The 13738-nt window shown below is 36.1% G+C and overlaps 1 protein-coding gene and 1 non-coding gene across 6 annotated transcripts in view; both read left to right on the top strand.

The window, feature by feature from the left end:
* JMJD1C (jumonji domain containing 1C) overlaps nt 1-13738 on the top strand; it is a 316168-nt gene that overhangs the window by 134261 nt on the left and 168169 nt on the right. The gene's annotated exons all lie outside the window — the stretch shown is intronic.
* On the top strand, nt 6323-6413 carry MIR1296 (microRNA mir-1296). Its single transcript, NR_031015.1, has one exon. It is a non-coding gene; the product is annotated as a microRNA mir-1296 (primary transcript).

The raw sequence follows: 13738 nt of genomic DNA, 5'->3' as shown, positions 1-13738 counted from the left end.
TTTCACACATTGTAAAAAACTTGGAAAGTGCTAAATAGTGTAAACTAGAAAATCATAATCATTCTATTTCTGCCTCCAAGGAATATTTCTAACTTAATTCTTTGACATATTTTCTTAAAAAGTATACATCTCTGCTTTCTTTTTTTTCAAGCATAGAATTAAATGGTTTTTTGGAATTGTGGTATAATATGCTTAACATAGAATTTTCCATTTTACTAATTTTTAAGTGTAAAGTTCAGTGGTATTAACTACATTCTCACTGTATTTCAGTGTACAGAAATTATTCCATCTTACAAAACTGAAACTCTATATCCATTAAACATTAGCCCCCATTCCCTCCTTTTCTCAGACCCTAGGAACCATCATTTTGCTTTGTGTCTTCATGATTTTGACTCTGCTGTACCTTACATAAGTGGAATCTTACAGCAGTTGTCTTTTTGTGACTGACTTATTTCACTTAGCATGTCTGCAGTGTTCATCTGTGTTGTAACCTGTGTTAGAATTTCCTTCCTTTGTGTTACAAGGCTGAATGGTATTCCACTGTATGTATATATTATATCATGTTCAGTGATTTGTCTGTTGGTGTATACTTGTATTGCTTCCACCGCTTGGCTGTTGTGAAGAATGCTGCTGTGCTCTTAGGGTTATGTATATCTCTTGGAGACCATGCTTTCACTTCTTTGGGGTAAATATTCAGAAGTGTAAGTGCTGGATTACATGGTAATTCTGTCTTCTAATTTATTTTGCAGCTACTGTCAGAGCAGCCGTATTACTTTACATTCTAGCCACCTCTTGCTCCCCTCAAGTTTTTGATAATAGTCATCCTAATGAGTTTGAGGTGATAATGTCCTTGTTGTTTTGATTTGCATTTCCCTAATGATTAGTGATGTTGAACATCTTTTCATATGCTTATTGGGCATTTGTATATCTGCTGAAAAATGATTCTTCAAATTTTTTGCCCATTTTTGAATTGGATTGTTTCTGTATTACTGAATTTTAGGGGTTCTCTGTAGTATTCTGGATTTTGATTTCTTACTAGATTTGATCTGCAACATATTTTCTACCATTCTGTGGGTTGTCTTTTTACATGGGTGATAGTATCTTTCCATGCAGAAAATTTTAAAATTTTCAGTAAGTTAAATTTTTCCACTGTTTGTTTTCTTATCTTTGCCTTTGGTGTTATATCCAAGAAATCACTGCCAATTTCATTGTCATCAAGTTTTTGTCATATGTTTTTTAAGAATTTGAATGTTTTAAGTCTTATATGTAGTCTGTTAATCCATCTTGAGTTAATTTTTGTATGTGCATTAGATAAGGCTCACTACCATTCCTCTGTTAGTGAATATTCCATTTCCCGCCATCGTTTGTTAAAAACACTGTCCTTTCTCCATTGAATATTCTTGACACTATTATCAAAACTTTTTTTGCCATATACATAAGATTTTATGTCTGGTCTTTATTCAGTTTCTTTGTTATGTGTATCTCTCTTTATGCCAATACCACAGTGCTCAGTGTTAGTTTATAGAGAGTTTTGAAATCAGGAAGTGTAAGTCCCTCAACTTTGTTTATTTTGAAGAGTGTTTTGGCTGTTTGGTGTCCCTGGGGATTCCATTTCAGATTCAGGATGGGTCTATTTCTATAAGAAATGTGGGGCTTTTCATGGGAATTGCATTGAATGTGTGGATCACTTTGGACAGTATTGATCTCTTAATAAGCCTTCCAGTCCACGAACACATATCTTTCCATTTATTTTCTGTGTCTTTTCAATTCTGTTAGCAGTGTTTTATGGGCTTCCCTGGTAGTCAGATGGTAAAGAATCTGCCTGCAATGAGGAGACCTAGGAGATGTGGGTTCTGTCCCTGGGTCCAGAGATCCCCTGGAGAAGGAAATGGCCACCCACTCCAGTACTCTTGCCTGGAGAATTCATGGACAAAGGAGCCTGGTGGGCTACAGTCCATGGGTTGCAAAGAGTCGGACACGACTGAGCGACTAACACACTGCAGTGTTTTGTAGTTTTCAGTGTACCAGTGTTTTCCCTCTATGGTTATTCCTACGTAATTCAGCTTTTTCAATGCTATTGTAAATGGAATTGTTTTGTTAATTTTATTTTCATATTTTTCATTACTAGAGTATAGAAATGTAGTTGACTTTCATGTGCTGATTTTATATCTTTCTTCTTAGCTAACAGATTAATTGTGAAAACCTGGAAACTTTTCCAGACCAAGACAAGGATGATACTTAGACAACGGGGAAAAAAGGATCTAAGTTTGGAAAATAAGTAGTAAAAGTTTTGTTTGGCAACGGTATGACTTTGTGTGGTCATACCATGCACAAACGTGAAAGCTAGTAAATGAGGGACTTCCCGCACTGTCCAGTGGTTAACTCTTCGCCTTCCAGTACAAAGGGTGTGGGTTAAATTCCTGGTCAGGGAGCTAAGATCCTGCATGCCTAGGGCCAAAATAAACCAAAACGCAAAGCAATATTGTAACAGATTCAATAAAAACTTGAAAAATGGTCCACATAAAAACTTAAAAAAAGAAAAAACTAATGCATTCAGCAGAGCAGCAGGATACAAAATCAAGGCTTTCTTTTAATCATTAGTTTTAGCTAAGGCTTCATTAAAATTGTAGATCCTGAAAAAAAAAAAAGTAGGTCCTGGGTTTTCTATTAGTTAATGTTTCAATGTGTTTATTTCTCCTCAGTTTTTAATGGCTGCCTAATATTGTATGATAATCCATTTACCTAGTGTTTGGTAATTTCAGTTTAGTTCAGTCTCTCAGTCCTGTCTGACTATTTGCGACCCCATGAATCGCAGCACGCCAGGGCTCCCTGTCCATCACCAACTCCTGGAGTTCACTCAAACTCATGTCCATCGAGTCGGTGATGCTATCCAGCCATCTTATCCTCTGTCGTCCCCTTCTCCTCCTGCCCTCAATCTTTCCCAGCATCAGGGTCTTTTCAGATGAGTCAGTTCTTTGCATCAGGTGGCCAAAGTATTGGTGTTTTCAGCTTCAGCATCAGTCCTTCCAGTGAATATTCAGGACTGATTTCCTTTATGATGGACTGGTTGGATCTCCTTGCAGTCCAAGGGACTCTCAAGAGTCTTCTCCAACACCACAGTTCAAAAGCATCAATTCTTCGGCGCTCAGCTTTCTTTATAGTCCAGCTCTCACATCCATACATGACTACTGGAACAACCATAGCTTTGATTAGATGGACCTTTGTCTGCAAAGTAATGTGTCTGCTTTTTAATATGCTGTCTAGGTTGGTCTTAGCTTTTCTTCCAAGGAGCAAGTGTCTTTTAACTTCATGGATGCAATCACCATCTGGAGTGATTTTGAAGCCCCCCAAAATAAAGTCTGTCAGTGTTTCCATTGTTTCCCCATCTATTTGCCATGAAGTGACGGGACTGGATGCCATGATCTTAGTTTTCTGAATGTTGAGCTTAAAGCCAACTTTTTTCACTCTGCTCTTTCACTTCCATCAACAGGCTTTTTAGTTCTTCTTCACTTTCTGTCATAAGGGTGGTAAGGGTGGTGTCATCTGTGTATTTGAGGTTATTGATATTTCTCCCAGCAATCTTGATTCAAGTTTGTGCTTCTTCCAGCTCAGCATTTCGCGTGATATAGTCTGCATATTAGTTAAATAAGCAAGGTGACAATATACAGCCTTGACGTACTCCTTTTCCTGTTTGGAACCAGTCTTGTTCCATGTGCAGTTCTAACTGTTGCTTCCTGACCTGCATCCAGGTTTCTCAGGAGGCAGGTCAGGTGGTCTGGCATGCCCATCTCTTGAAGAATTTTACACAGCTTGTTGTGATCTCCACAGTCAAAGGCTTTGGCATAGTCAATAAAGCCAAAATAGATATTTTTCTGGAGCTCTCTTGCTTTTTCGATGATCCAAAGGATGTTGGCAATTTGATCTCTGGTTCCTCTGCTGTTTTTAAAATCAGCTTGAACATCTGGAAGTTCACGGTTCACGTATTGCTGAAGCCTGGCTTGGAGAATTTTGAGCATTACTTTCCTAGCGTGTGAGATGAGTGCAATTGTGCGGTAGTTTGAGCATTCTTTGGCATTGCCTTTCTTTGGGATTGGAATGAAAACTGACCTTTTCCAGTCCTGTGGCCACTGCTGAGTTTTCCAAATTTACTGGCATATTGAGTGCAGCACTTTCACAGCATCATCTTTCAGAATTTGGAATAGCTCAACTGGAATTCCATCACCTCCACTAGCTTTGTTCGTAGTGATGCTTTCTAAGGCCCACTTGACTTCACATTCCAGGAAGTCTGGCTCTAGGTGAGTGATCATACCATCGTGATTATCTGGGTCATTAAACTCTTTTTTGTACAGTTCTTCTGTGTATTCTTGCCACCTCTTATTTATATCTTCAGCTACTGTTAGGTCCATACCATTTCTGTCCTTTATCGAGCCCATCTTTGCATGAAATGTTCCCTTGGTATCTCTAATTTTCTTGAAGAGATCTCTAGTCTTTCCCATTCTGTTGTTTTCCTCTATTTCTTTGCATTGACCGCTGAGGAAGGCTTTCTTATCTCTTCTTGCTGTTCCTTGCAACTCTGCATTCGGATGTTTATATCTTTCCTTTTCTCCTTTGCTTTTCACTTCTCTTCTTTTCACAGCTATTTGGTAATTAGTTTGGTGATTTAGTTTTTTCTGAATTTTTGTTATTAGAAAAAAGTGTAATCAGTGTCCTTGTTATAAATATATAAATCTTTGTCTGAATCTGATTATTTTTAAAATTTAGGTTCACAGTGATAGAATCTAAAGGGTATGAACCTGAAAACAACAAAATCTAAAACATGATACTCTACACAAATTATTTAAAAGTTATACTTAACTTCCATTGTCCCCAGTAAATGATTATTCTCATCCCTCCCTGACTCTTAAGCCTCCAACTCCTTCCCCATAAGCATTGATTACTTGTTTTCAGAACATCTTGTTTTAAAACCCAAACAAACATTTTAAAAGGGGGGATTTTTACAATTCAGGAACAAATTGTGTTGTTTTTTTGATTCTTCTAATTTGGTATTTTAAAATACGATTTTATTGTTTTAGTTTGCATTTCTTTAATAGGATGAATTTTTTTTTTTCATATTTATCAAGCCACTTGTAGTTTTGTGAACTGTATTTTCAATTACGTGTTAGAGTTTTGTGTTTTTCTAATATGTTTTGTGTTTTTTTAATATGACATTTAAAATATTATTACAGATATATTTGTTTTGTTGTTTGCTCAGCTCCTTTTAGGAGAGAAAGTCTTTTTGAATTGTATGTTTATTATATTTAAAGAAAATCTGTCTAATGTAATGTCATTCTTAATTCAGATAGGAAGTGTCTTCCTTTCTGTTTCCTTTATTTGTTCCAGGAAGCTGTAAAAATTAATAGAACAAATAATAAAAATGAGAATGGATGGTATAGCCTAGAAAATAATCATTTTAACTTTAAGACTTTGTAAACATTCAGTTATGTGTAATATAGGTGACTAAAATTCTGTTGTTTGTTTATTTGTTCACTAAAATGAAACTTATTTAAGGAGATCTACAACCAGTAGTTACGAATTTCTGAATTTGAGAATTCATATAGTGTAGTAAAATACTGTGCATGCAAATTGGAGTTATTTTAGGGAAATGTGAGGGCACAATAGGATAAACATAGTGGAGCGTTAGTCTTGTTTCTGATTCTCTGCAGATTTAATGTTTGTAACTGTTGGCACAAGATCATTGCTTTCTTGTTCTTCTGTACCTAAACATGTTTGTGTTATCTTCTTTCCAGTTGTTTTCACACCTCGTGTGGTACCTGTTAAATATTACATATTGGTTGTATTATCTGGTTTACTCCTTATTCTAAGAAATCAATAGAAACCAGCAAATATACCGGCTGGTTTTTGGAATCATGACTTAAAAGAAAAATCCTGTTATCTCATTAACCTATTCTAAAGTTTCCATTAAAATTTTTAAAGTAAAACTTCAAAAGTGGTATAGTATAATAATACCCAAGTTACTTGTCTGAAAGTGTCTCTTGTCTCTTTCATCTTTCTTCCCACGATCTCAATAGCATAACATGTATTGAAGCACCGCATATATAACACACCGAAATGGTGTCTGTCTTTCTGCTTGGTCCTGTATGATCAGGGTACCACCTGAGGCCATTCTGATGATGGAGGCCAGGGTAACTTACATTTTTATGTAAGTTACTTAATATGTTGTTAAATTTATTTTATTTTTTAATGAAATAAAATACTCATGAAATCCCATTTATCTGCACCAGGGAACGAAAGTGTTGCATTCATAATTGAAATCAACGAGTTGCCTACCTAACTGGGTTAGGGCCCTGGCTCCATCTCCTTTAGGAAAACCTTCTGTGGGGAGTGGGGCTTTGACCCTAACCTAGCTGGGCTGTAACACTGCTGCATTTTCTAAGGGGCTGAGTTTTCTGCTACTTTCTGCTGGCCCAGTCTTCCAGACTTCCCCATCCAGAATTAATTTCACTATCTTGTGCTCCTTTAGAACATGGTTTTTGTAACTCTGTTTTAACACCTGGCACGTTCTACTTTGTATAATACTTATTTGTTTACATGTCTGTCTTTCTCTAATAGATTGTAAGTTCTTTGAGGACAGGATCATGTCATGGTCATCTTTGTATCATCCTAGGACTCTAGCAGGGTACCTTACCCATATTAAGACAGTGAGTAAACGCTTAAAGTGATGAATTTACTCTATCCCAACTACTGAAAAAGAACCCCAATAGGAGTTACAGCAAATTTCCTGTCTGTTACTTTATGCTAAGATCAAAGTATAAGAGAGCATCATCAGCCAGTTATGGTAATGTCAGTTACAAGTGTTGAACATGGCAAGTAGTTAAAAATAAACAGCAAAAATGTTTAGAATAAATACCCTTGTTCTAATCAAATCCGAATGTGATTCCTTAAGTTATCATAGGGGGAAATGGAATATCTTCACTGTCAACTAAATTTTCCAATCTAAAATGATTATCTGAATTTTTGGAATGAGTTTTAAGAAGCTCTGACTTCTCTTTTTTTCCAGTGCAGCTTTTCCTTCACTAAATAGGTTATTGTGGATTGGTTTGACCAGGAGTTGTGATCAGATCATAAGCACGTAAACCTTCATCGGTATATTTCCTTTTGGTTATTTGCCTAATGAAAATGCTTTTTACTTGCTTTCTATTTTGAAAGAAACCCTCTCAAGGTAGAATAGAATTCACCTCTCTTTGGGACACACTTGGCATTTATGTTCAGCTCTTATGTTGCCAGACTTGGTTAGATTATGACTTTAACCAAATTTTATTGAAATGTGAAGATACGCCATATTCTGTGAATTGAGCTTTGACATAAATTCGTTTCGAGAGTTTTTACATATTGATCGTTGTGTTTTAGAATTAGAATTCTTAGTTTTACAGTTCTTTGTACTTAGTAAACAATGAAATAATATACCTTTAGGATTATTATTTCTCAGGAAGATAAAGCATTTTATGAGATTAAATTATATATAGTAAAGGATTAAAATTTTTAAATGAAAAAGTCTAATACTAAGAAGGATTCCAATGAGTAAACATGTCTTTCATTTCTTGTGTGTCATCAAATGACATTATTTGGGGGGAAAGTATTAAGTTGCAAGAACCATAAAAAAGTTTCTACTCTTTGATTAATTAATTCTTCTCTTAGGAAATTATCCTTATAAAATAATTATTAAAAAGTAAAAATTTTTTTAATAAGTAAAAATAATTTTAGTTCCTCCATTGTTTATCAGATACCTAGGATAAGTTAGACAGGCATGCAGATAGAAAAATTAAAGACATAATGTTACGTGCAGAAAGTTGTTCATTAAGTCCTATTAGAGAAGAAAAAAGGAAACAAATGTCTGAAAATTTGTGAGTGGTGTTGAATTAATATTCTGAGAGATTAGTTAGTTCAGTCATTCTGTTGTGTCCAACTCTTTGCGAACCCAGAGCTTGCTCAAACTCAAGTCCATCAAGTCGGTGATGCCATCCAGCCATCTCATTCTCTGTCGTCACCTTCTCCTCTGGCCTTCAGTCTTTCCCAACTACACAGTCTTTTCCAATGAGTCAGTTCTTCGCATCAGGTGGCTGAAGTATTGGTGTTTCAGCTTCAATATCAGTCCTTCCAGTGAACACCCAGGACTGATCTCCTTGGTTGGATCTCCTTGCAGTCCAAGGGACTCTCGAGTCTTCTCCAACACTATAATTCAAAAGCATCAGTTCTTCAGCACTCAGCTTTCTTCATAGTTCAGCTCTCACATCCATACATTACTACTGGAAAAACCATAGCTTTGACTAGATGGACCTTTGTCTGCAAAGTAATGTGTCTGCTTTTTAATATACTGTCTAGGTTGGACATAACTTTTCTTCCAAGGAGTAAGCATCTTTTAATTTACTTCATGGCTGCGATTACCAACTGCAGTGATTTTTGGAGTCCCCCAAAATAAAGTCTGTCACTGTTTCCATTGTTTCCCCATCTATTTGCCATGAAGTGACAGGACCAGATGCCATGATTTTGGTTTTCTGAATGAGCTTTAAGCCATCTTTTTCACTCTGCTCTTTCACTTTCATCAAGAGGTTCTTTAGTTCTTCACTTTTTCTGCCGTAAGGGTGCTGTCATCTGTGTATCTGAGGTTATTGATATTTCCCCTGGCAATCTTGATTCAAGCTTGTGCTTCTTCCAGCCCAGCGTTTCGCATGATGTAGTCTGCATATAAGTTAAATAAGCAGGTGGACAATATACAGCCTTGACATTCTCCTTTTCCTATTTGGAACCAGTCTGTTGTTCCATATCAAGTTCTAACTGTTGTTTCTTGACCTGCATACAGATTTCTCAGGAGGCAGGTCAGGTGGTCTGGTATTCCCATCTCTTGAAGAATTTTCCACAGCTTGTTGTGATCTACACAGTCAAAGGCTTTGGTATAATCCATAAAGCAGAAGTAGATGTCTTCCTGGAATTCTTGCTTTTTCGATGATCCGAAGGATGTTGGCAATTTGATCTCTGGTTCCTCTGCCTTTTCTAAATCCAGCTTGGATATCTGGAAGTTCATGGTTCACATACTGTTGAAGCCTGGCTTAGAGAATTTTGAGAATTAACTTTGCTAGTGTGTGAAATTAGTGCAATTGTGCAGTAGTTTGAACATTCTTTGGCATTGCCCTTCTTTAGGATTGGAAGATAATCTGAAAGATTATGCAGCTTTAAGATTATAAATATGAATAGAGAAACATGAACAAATAAAATTTAAGTAGAAACATCTTGATTATAGTGGTGTTAAAATTATCAATATGTATTAAAGTATTATAGAGTAATTAAAATCATCCTTCAAAATGGAAGGTTAATGCCTAATGATAATTTCTTTTTAATGAAAACAACTGTTGTTTCCCAAGAAAGTAGAAATTCTAATGTAATCAGTTTATCTGGAAGTTTTATTTTGGAAATAGTTTTATTCAAATGAGTTAGTTTATTAGTTTGTTTTAAGTTTCTATTGATATATTTTGATATCTACTTTTTATATTAATGCAGCATTTAACATTAATATTAATATCTGTTTTTAACAGTTCAAAGAATTAAGATTTTCTGATAAAATTAACGATTGAAACAATGACCAAGTAAAATATAATAAGTATTGTTTAAGATTTGTTTTTAATTCTGTCTGAATTACTATTTGCCCAGAAGTTTACATAGCATGATATGACCTTAGGGATCTTCTAAAATAGATTTCGAGAATGCAGTTGGCTGAAAAAGCCAACAGGAGCCTAGCAGCCATGTAGGAAGGCAGTGTATTAAAGAACATAAGCCTTGATGTTGGACTTCTGTTTCAAACCTCTGTTGTGCCCTTTATTCTTAGTATCTGGATGAACTTAATTTATTCTCCTTATGTCTCACTACCTTCATAATAATAGTACTTACTATGTAGAGTTGTAAAGGTTAAGCAACAAAATTTATAGATAAAAACCTCAGAGCAACAAGGTTCTACTTTATAGCACATGGAATTATATTTACCTTATACTTTACAGTGTGGTAAGGTGTAACAGAGCATTTTATACAAACACACACATGTATACGCACACACACATATTTATATATGAAAGTGTTAGTTGATCAGTAGTGTTCGACTCTGATCAGTCTGTATTGCAGAGGAATTTGCTATGCTGCTAACAGAATTGACTCTTGTGCAATATATCAGATACTGTTATGAACAGGCTTAGTTACAATTGGCCCTTCCTCATTTTATTGGAATTCTTAAGTCAGTTTGAAACAGTCACTCTGTGTCACTCAGTTCACAAGCTTGTACTGAGACTATTTATCATTGTGTGGGATTGGATATTATCGATAGTAAGGCTCACTTCTCTCTTATAGGCAGTACACAAGGAGTAATGAGAATTATAGTAATTACATTAATATTAGATGTATATTTTAAGATATGTCTTATTGTGATCAGTCGTAGGGCAAGGGCAGTCATAGTGCATTGGCATAAATTGCAAGTGCCCCAGAGGAAACTTGAGTAGGTTTAGAGGTCTGTAGGGAGCCCATGGGTGTGCGGTTAAGATGGAGGGGCATTTTCCCAAGGCTCTTTTGACTTCAGTCTCTCAGAAGGCCCTTTTGAGTCAGTACAAATTCTTTCCCACTCCTGGTGCCTAACTGGCATTATTTATTGAGTCTGCCTGACCCATTTCATTAAAAGCTCATTTTTATAGGCTGGTTGCCATCCCTTGCTTTCCTCGTGGAAGGGGAGAGAGACCCTCTAATCTGCTTATTCTAGTTAGTAAATTTTTTCTTCCCTAGCTTGACCAGGTGTCAGGCTTAATGTTTCTTTTTCTTTCTTTTTAGCTATTACAGTTAATAATAGTCAAGGAATTGTATAGTTAGCTCATTTAAAAAATTGTACATTTCTTTATGTATTCAGTGTGCCAGATCTCTACGAGTTAGATTCACCCTTCCTAAATTCCACTGATAACTTTTAGCTCTACTGACTGATCATTGTCTGGTTACAGTTGTATACCATGAATGGTCCTTTGTCACCCATGAATTAAAAGGTTTATCATCCCCTACCCTCTCATTCTTTTTCTTCCAGACTACACAGTTTAGGTAGTTAGCATTTGTAATGCAAATCCCACTTCTGACATCAACTGCACTAAGCTCAGTTAACTACAGTTTTGAACAAACAGTCTTTACAAGACTGCTCTTACTTCTGACACCACTGCAAATCCAAGGGTTTTTGAAAACTATCCTCAGGTTCAGTAATTTGCTGGGGGGGACTCAGAAATTACTGGAAACCGTTATGCACCAGCCCATAGTTTGTTGCAGAGAAAAGGTATAAATGAAAATCTGTCAAAGGTACAGAATCCCATGGAGCTCCTGATCATCTCTCTATGGAATCATGAATAGCATTATTTCTTCTTGACCACAGTGTATAAAAATATGCATGGATAGTTGTAAAACAGGAAAAGCTAAGGCAAGCCTTTGGTTTTGATAGTTTTTACTGGGACTTGATAACAAACTGTTCGCATGGCTGACTTAGTCTGTAGCCCCTCTCAGAGGGTCAGACTAATACTTTTTTAATTATCACTTCCTTTGGAGGTCACACTGATAATGTGTGGCTCAGAGTCCCATCATAGGTCATAGTGAAGTATCCTCTGGATAAAATGTATTTTTCAGTTGCTCAATTATGTCCTACTCTTTGCCACCCCATGATCTGTAGAATGCCAGGCTTCCCTGTTCTTCACTGTCTCCCTGAGTTTGCTCAAACACGTCCATTGAGTCCATGATGCCATCCAACCATCTCATCCTCTGTCGCCCCCTTCTCCTCCTGCTCTTAATCTTTCCCAGCATCAGGGTCTTTTCCAGTGAGTCAGCTCTTCACCATCAGGTGGCCAGAGTATTGGAGGAGCTTTCAGCATTAGTCCTTCCGGGTAATAATCAGGGTTGATTTCCTGTAGGATTGACTGGTTTGATCTCCTTACTGTCCAAGGGACTCTGCATTCAGTTGAGTGTGTCTTTCCCTTTTTCTTTTGCCTTTCACTTCTCTTCTTTTCTAAGCTATTTGTAAGACCTCCTCAGGCAACCACCTTGCCTTTTTGCAATTCTTTTTCTTGCAGATGGTTTGGGTCACCACCACCTGTACAGTGATACGAATCTCCATCAACAGTTCTTCAGGTACTCTTGTCTATCAGATCTAATCCCTTGAATCTATTTATCACCTCCCCTGTATAATCATAAGGGATTTGATTTAGGTCATACCTTTATTGGAGAAGGCAGTGGCAACCCACTGCAGTACTCTTGCCTGGAAAATCCCATGGACAGCAGAGCCTGGTGGGCTGCTGTCTATGGGGTCCCAAAGAGTCAGACATGACTGAAGCGACTTAGCAATAGCAGCATACCTTTATGGTCTAGTGGTTTTTCCTGCTTTCTTCAGTTTAAGCCTGAATTTTGCAGTGAGTTCTTGATCTGAGCCACAGTCACTTCCACGTCTTGTTTTTTGTTGACTGTATAGAGCTTCTCTATCTTCTTCTGTAAATAATATAATCAATCTGACTTCAGTATTGACCATCTAGTGATGTCCATATGTAGAGTCATCTCTTGTGTTGTTGAAAGAGGATGTTTTGGTATGACCAGTGCATTCTCTGGCAAAACTCTGTTAGCCTTTGCCCTGCTTCATTTTGTACTCTAAAGCCCAACTTTTGTATTAATCCAGGTATCTCTTGACTTCCTACTTTTGCATTCAAGTCCCCTATGATGAAAAGGACATCTGGGTTTTTTGTTGTTGTTGTTAGTTCTGGAAGGTGTTGTAGATCTTCACAGAACCAGTCAGCATCAGTTTCTTCAGCATCAGTGATTGGTGCGTAGATTTAGATTACTGTGATGTTGAATGTTTAATAATTTATTAAAAACCTTTATATCCTAAAATTATTTTGGAATCATTTTCTTGATAATTTGACCTTCACATTATAAATATTTGCCCATATCTGTTTGTCTTTTTTGTAACAGTTGGAATTGCTTGGGATTTTTATTTTATTGCTATATAATTTAAAGCAGCCAAAAGCAAGTAGCCATATAAAATATAGATAGATATTGTTGATTATATTTTCTTCTTGTCCAGAAATATGATTGTCTGTTTACTGTGTGTTCTCATTTGAGAAATTATTTTCAGCTCTTGAATGGAAAAACTCTACTTTGGTGTTGAGTTTTAGATGTTTGCCTCTTTACAAAAGGAGCTTCCCTTTCACTGTATATTTTCTTAGTTTATAAATGGTCACAAGTAACTTAAAATGCAGCAGCATTATATATATGTTACATGATAATTTCATTCATTCAACATATATTTTAAAGTTTGCTACATGCTAAGCATGATGTAAGTACTGTAAATCAGTCCTTGCTGTCTGACACATAATTATTTAAATGCACCTGTGAAGAGTTGTATGAAAAATGCAGATTTCTCTTGATACTGTTTTAAAGTATATTTATTTTACTTACTATTTAAAAACATATCATGTAAGTTTTACTTTTTTACATGTAATAGTATAAGTAATAATAACATCGTTTGATTTTTGAGGTCTTAACGAACTTCCAGGAATTTTGTCAGTGTTTTTACATTATCTTTTTGAGGTAGATATGTTTATTATCCCTATTTTATAGATAAATAAACTTGAGACATGGTATGGTTAACTGTGGAAAGAAGTAACTGTCTATTGAAAAGTTCAAATAATTA

Source organism: Bos taurus, chromosome 28 (genome assembly GCF_002263795.3).
Source record: "Bos taurus isolate L1 Dominette 01449 registration number 42190680 breed Hereford chromosome 28, ARS-UCD2.0, whole genome shotgun sequence".
Taxonomy (NCBI): domain Eukaryota; kingdom Metazoa; phylum Chordata; class Mammalia; order Artiodactyla; family Bovidae; genus Bos; species Bos taurus.
Note: the sequence above shows the minus strand (reverse complement) of the source record. Positions and strands in the feature narration are given on the sequence as shown.